At 33.0% G+C, this 6,557-nt stretch overlaps 1 long non-coding RNA gene across 4 annotated transcripts; it reads right to left on the bottom strand.

The window, feature by feature from the left end:
• Positions 1-631: 631 nt before the first annotated feature.
• Positions 632-3,647, bottom strand: LOC139862628 (uncharacterized). 4 transcript variants are annotated; one of them, XR_011764243.1, is made up of 3 exons: positions 2,996-3,647; positions 1,201-2,364; positions 632-1,093 (listed from the first exon to the last, which is right to left on the bottom strand). It is a non-coding gene; the product is annotated as an uncharacterized lncRNA (long non-coding RNA). The 4 variants fall into 4 exon arrangements; XR_011764242.1 differs by lacking the exon at positions 2,996-3,647 and having other exon boundaries at positions 1,201-1,458; positions 1,787-2,989; XR_011764244.1 differs by lacking the exon at positions 2,996-3,647 and having other exon boundaries at positions 1,201-2,192; positions 2,267-2,989.
• Positions 3,648-6,557: the final 2,910 nt, after the last annotated feature.

Below are 6,557 nucleotides of genomic sequence, written 5' to 3'. Positions count from 1 at the left end.
ACAATACATAAAGCTGTAAATTCTTTAGTCAAAATATGATGTGCAAGTAGTTTTCATACACAATTCATAAATAAAAATATCTAATATTTTGAATCAATTAACTCTTTAATCAACTGTACAGTCATTACAAATTCCTAATATTGAGAGAAAGTAAGTAACAACTATAACTTGAATATATGTCAAATCTACCCAAAGTTAGTAACAAACCTATCCCCTCGTCATAACTTAACCCTAACGGATAGTGCCAAACCCTCACTTTTTAGATTAGTCATAATCCATTCTCACCATGCTGCCAAATCCATCTAGAGCTACCATACTCACGTGATATTTCAACCCTCTTATAATTATTTTTATCTCCTGCAAAGAAATAGCAACAAACTTTTATGATATAGACAAATGAAGCTATATGAATAAATCAAAGTAGGTGATGAAAATTTAATACTCCGTAACATGTTCAAAAAATAAGTATAGGAACTTTGTATTGAACCATGGTCTACCCTCAACTTCTAGAGCCTTATTGCTTGTTACTTCCAATATAAGCTTTCATCATACCATTGACCAGTTAGTTAGAAAAGGTGTGACTCTGGTTAAGCTTCTCATATTTAACAGATCATAATATCAGATGAGTAAAGAGAAGAAATTAGCCTACAAATAAACAAGTCAAACATGACAACGGGCAACCAAATTTGAATGTCTTCTAGAGCACAAGGCCTCCTAATTCATTTTAATTTAGAACAAAGTTGTCATTACAGTTGATACACTACCTAATCCTACGCTATTATAAAGCTATTAGCCATAGATGTTCCTTGTCAACCCAGAGCCGCCCATCTTGACATGTACAAATACATGATTTTGGCTTGTCACCCAACCCGCGCATTTTTCCTCTATGAGAATCTTGCCATTCCTTAAATAGATCCTGAATATATTGAGAGCCGTCACTTCTGCTTGCCATTCTATTTGCTTTTTCAGGCATTCAATCCTTAGCTGGTGTCTCCTACTCTTAGTTAATTTGAATGCCTTCTTAGGTATGTGCTTGCGCACAAACCAATCATGCGTATTTAGTAGTCTCGGGCCAATGTTGAGATGCCACAACCTACATTATATTGAAAAAAAGCCATCATCAAACCATCATCAAGTGACTTAACAGATGAGGAGTTAAATCACTAAAAATGTTGGAAGCATAGTTGGTATGTATCATACATCGATTGAGGGAATTGAATCTTCTCCAGGGTGTGGGTGAGTGACATTAGCACCAAAAATGAGCGTTGGAACGTCACTAACAGTAGGAATACGCCTTGACAATGCATCAGTAAGAACCGTATTCCTTCCTCCAACCTTGACATTTATCTTGAGCGTGTCATTGGCCAGGTACTGCTTTCTTATCTTAAAGACATGTTTTTGTTAGGCAGCACTGAGAAACAATTCCAAGATCAGTCTCACAGATCCTTTTCATGCCACCTACACATGAAGAAACAATAAGCCATATAATCCCATCTATTAAGAACAATTTACACAAACCATACCAATTTAAGGTGATAACTTTGACACTTATAGTTGAGGATCAAATTCAAACTTTAACGTGTCAAAAAGGAAAAAACAAAGTTCAAGAAAACAAATCAAACAAGACGGAAGTCAGCAACGCTAACTTTAAATGGATAAAGCCTCCATTGGTTTATTAAAACCCATTAATTACTATGAAAATAGTTTGATTTTAATTATATTTGACACACTATCTATTAATTAAATATCAAAGTTATATAAAACAAGTTATTTGGGTCAACCTAACCTTTCAACAACCCAACCCACTCATTTTGCCATCTCAATATTCAACTAATATTAGTAAGCACAGCACAATCGCCAGGGTTAAAACTTGATATTATATAGTGAGCCATTATTGCCTGGCAGAATGACAAGCAAATCCAGTTCCTTTTTGTGGGGCTGAAGTTTAGTCGTGGCATCATGGAAACGAGCTTTTAAGACTCTCTCAAACAGGTGAGGACGACCACTAAGAGTAGGAAGCACCAGCTAAGGATTGAATGCCTGATAAAGCGCGAGCGCACGCACGCACGCACGCACGCACACAAACACACACATATATATACATTTAAACGGGGAGGTACCATATTCATCATGTTCCACTGATCCAATTGAGGGAGACAGTCCCTTTCACGGCCAGTATCATGATATTTAAGCTATCAATGGCAATATAACCAGTTAGAAATGGTAAATATTGATAAAATAGTAAGACAATGCTTAGTGAGTTTACCCGAGGAGGAGGCAATATTCGAGCTTCGGCAAGGGATAGCTTATTGCTAATTTTTACACCAAATAATGTTAAACAAATTATATATGCCAATAACTAACCTGATAATCGACAACAATGAATTTATAAGAAGAGATTACATCTGGCTATTTGTAAAGTGTTTTGATCCATTGATCGATAACTTTAATTCTCACGTTTATTTAACTGGTAGAATACTTATATTGGTTGTTAATACAATGATGTGCAATGAATCGTATTTATAGAGGACTGTAGTTAGTGATATGGTTTAAAAAATTTTGAATCTTCATTTTAAACACGAAAAAGATTTCATAGCGATATCACAGCAGAGGTTACCAAAAAATGCGAATATATTGGCCAGTGATTGATTTAGAATACGATTATTAAGCAGCAATATTAGTATGATCATGGTAATTGCCATTAACTATAATATACATAAATAATATACATATACATCTATAATTATACCAGATTCTATAAGACAATTTTTAATTTATTAACCAACAATCATATATATGATATTTATAATTTTCGAGAAAAAAAATTACAATCCAAAATTACGAAGCGAATATATATAATATCATTATATTTTTAATTATAAGTTTAATAAAAAATATAAATTTTAGGATAAATCTATAAATAATGACAAAACAAGATAATTGTAAATTAAAATTTATGAAGATAAACATTAATAATCAAAGATTTGAATCGTACCTATGACCGGCAGCTATCCAATGCCGATTTGTGCACCATCCCACTGAACATGGCTCGGTTGTGATTGTACAATGATGTTCTTCATAGGAAAAATATGTCAAACGGTCGTAGCCCTAATTATAATCTCAGAAATCATAACTTTTCTGATGATTATTCCATGATTTAGGGATAAAATCACTAATTAGAATACTGGTTATCAAGCAAGATAACATGTTCTTCAATTTACTATTAGGGCTAAATCAACATAAATCGAACTGTTAGTTTCAGAAATAATGAGAAATTGTGATTGTGATATTTTTCAATCTATAAGTGGTAGTTACTAAATTATACGTAATATCTATTGGATTTTGTGGAGATTGATTAAGTGATTGTAAAAAAAAGGATGAAGAGTGATGTTTTAGGTTTAGAGTGTGTGGTCGCCGTTGACGATGCTCCACGGTTAAGGAATCTGGGGGATGAATGGGAAGGTTTAATTTGATATATGATGGTAACGTTTTCCGATTGAATCAACATGGTAGATAATTAGATCAAAACAGTAACGATGGTAACGTTTTCCGATTAAATGTGTTAAGAATTAAGGGATTAATCTGTAGCGTGATTGCATTTGTGTGAATATGAATTTAGAGAGGATAGTGGTTAACTGGTTATTTTACTTGGGATCAAAATGAGAATGTATTGATTATGTGAAGTGATTATGCAAAGACCCCTAATTTTGTTTCATTACCCTGTTTTTTTTTTTTTTTTTTTAAAGGCATAATAGACCCATTAACTCACAAATAATAATTTATTAGCTAATGTTATAATAATAATAATAATATAGATATGGATAGTCAATTTTGGTGTATACATATAGTCAATTTTGGTACACAAAGTATGTATTTTTATATTGAGATTTTAGGCTATAAATACTCATGAATGCAAGCATTAAACTTGCACCATTTCTCACACTTACAAAGTGTTTCTTTCTTTCTCTCCATTATCATCTTTGTTCTTACACTTCATTATTAGTATTCTAAATCAAGAATCAAATCACTAAAGGTAGTTATAAGCCTACTGAATTATAACATCAAGAATCAAACCACTAAAGGTAGTTATAAGCCTACTGAATTATAACATCAAGAATCAAACCACTAAAGGTAGTTATAAGCCTACTGAATTATAACACGTTATCAGCACGATAATCTTAATACTAAATATGGTTGGCTCTGCCACCAAAATGATATATGGTCGGTTATACCACCAAAATGATATATGGTCGGTTATACCACCAAAATGATATATGGTCGGTTATACCACCAGAATGATATAGGTCGGTTATACCACCTGAAAAAATATATGGTCGACACTGTCGCCAAATTTTCATTTATGTTTACTAATATTTATATTTTTGTTATATAACATATATTTATGATTGCTTACACATGGTCGACACTGTCACCTACTTATCATTTATGTTATATTAAATTTATGTTTAATGTTTATATACTTATGAATATAAATTGACTCTAATTTATCATGATGTTTGTTTTAATTTTTGATAATAGAAAATGTCGAATCTGGAAAAGCTTAAATTTACTCCTTTAGAATCAACTGGAAACAACTACATGCCATGGGTTATAAAAGTAAAAATGCATCTTAAATCAATGGGCATTCTTGAAACCATAAATGAAAACAACACTTGTTCTGAAAAAGAACAAGCTACGGCATGTTGCTTTATTCATCAACATATTGATGAATGCTTACAAAATAATTATGTGACTGTAGAAGATCCCCATGTTTTATGGGAAGGTCTCAAAAGCAGATTCAATAATCAAAGAGAAATTTTACTTCCAGCTGCAATGGAACAATGGAGAACATTAAGGTTCCAAGACTTTAAGAAAGTAAATGAATACAGCTCAGCTCTGTATAATACATGTTCACAACTTAAATTCTGTGGACATGAAATTAGTGATGCAGACATGATGGAGAAAACTTTCTCCACAATGAATGCTGCAAACATCACAGTGCAAAGAAATTTGAGAATGCTAAAGTTCAAAACATATCCTGAACTTAATTCATATCTCTTAGTTGCAGAGCAAAATGATGAGCTATTAATGAAAAATCAGCAATCCCGTCCTACTGGTACACTTGCAATCCCTGAAGCAAATACTGCAAATAATTATAAACAGGGACAAGGACGCGGGCAAGGTCGTGGTTATAATAACCATCACCATCATCATGCCAAAAGCCATAACTATGGTAGAAACCATCCTTATGGTAATGGTAATGGGCGTGGACGTGGTCGTGGTCGTGGCCGTGGTGGTCAAAGAAATAGTAATCCACGAAAATATAAATATCAACCACAAAACAAGCTCATTAAACAAGATGTTGAAGAAAATTCTTCTAAAAATTCTGAAGAATCTTGCTACAGATGTGGTAGAATGGGCCACTGGGCTAATACTTGCCGAACATCTAAACATCTTGTTAAGATGTATCAGGATTCGCTGAAAGATAAAGAAAAGGAAGTAAACTTTGTGGATAACGTCGATCCAACAGTCACTGAGAAACCATCTGATTTATATGAAGATTTCTTGAATGTTTAAGTTGTGTGTCTTTCGAAAAATAAACGATTTAATATCGTCTGTCTTTGTCATTATGTTTGCTAAATGTTTCAGTACTATCTATTTGCGTTTAAAATATTGTGTAATATTAATGTACTCACTATTTATTTCTTATATATGAAGTTCAATATGAATTTTGCTGGAATACAACATCAATCAAGTGGTGGAGATCTCTGTATAGCAGACAGTGGAACTACACACACTATACTTAAATCCGAGAAATATTTTATTGATCTAAAACCAACGGAAGGAACTATACATACAATATCAGGACCTGCTAACTTGATAAAAGGGATAGGAAAGGCAAATTTCATACTACCAAATGGTACAAAATTTTTAATAAATGATGCCTTATTTTCTCCCAAGTCAAGCAGAAATTTATTGAGTTTCTCCGACATATACCTTAACGGGTATGATTATCAGTCAGTGACAACAGAAAATGAGAAATATTTAAGTATCACTGACAAGAGTCATGTGGTTGAAAAACTGCCAAGACTTAGTTCTGGATTACATTATACACATATAAATGTACCAGAAATACATATGGTAGTTAACGAAAAATATATTGATCCTGGTGTATTCAGTTTATGGCATAACAGATTAGGCCATCCAGGATCAACAATGATGAAAAGGATTATTGAATGTACTCATGGACATCCACTAAAGGATAGAAAAATCCATCATGATACAATGGTTCCATGTACATCTTGCTCTCTTGGAAAATTGATAACTAGACCCTCACCACTTAAGGTTGAGAAAGAATCACCAATGTTTCTTGAAAGAATTCAAGGTGATATATGTGGACCAATTCATCCACCATGTGGACCATTTAGATATTTCATGGTTCTAATAGACGCATCTAGCAGATGGTCTCATGTTTGTCTGTTATCAAGCCGTAATGTGGCATTTGCAAAATTTCTTGCCCAAATTATTAAATTGAGAGCTCATTTTCCTGATTACAC

The sequence above is a fragment of the Rutidosis leptorrhynchoides genome, chromosome 1, assembly GCF_046630445.1.
Source record: "Rutidosis leptorrhynchoides isolate AG116_Rl617_1_P2 chromosome 1, CSIRO_AGI_Rlap_v1, whole genome shotgun sequence".
In the NCBI taxonomy this organism is placed as follows: domain Eukaryota; kingdom Viridiplantae; phylum Streptophyta; class Magnoliopsida; order Asterales; family Asteraceae; genus Rutidosis; species Rutidosis leptorrhynchoides.
This window is presented reverse-complemented; position numbering and strand designations above follow the sequence as displayed.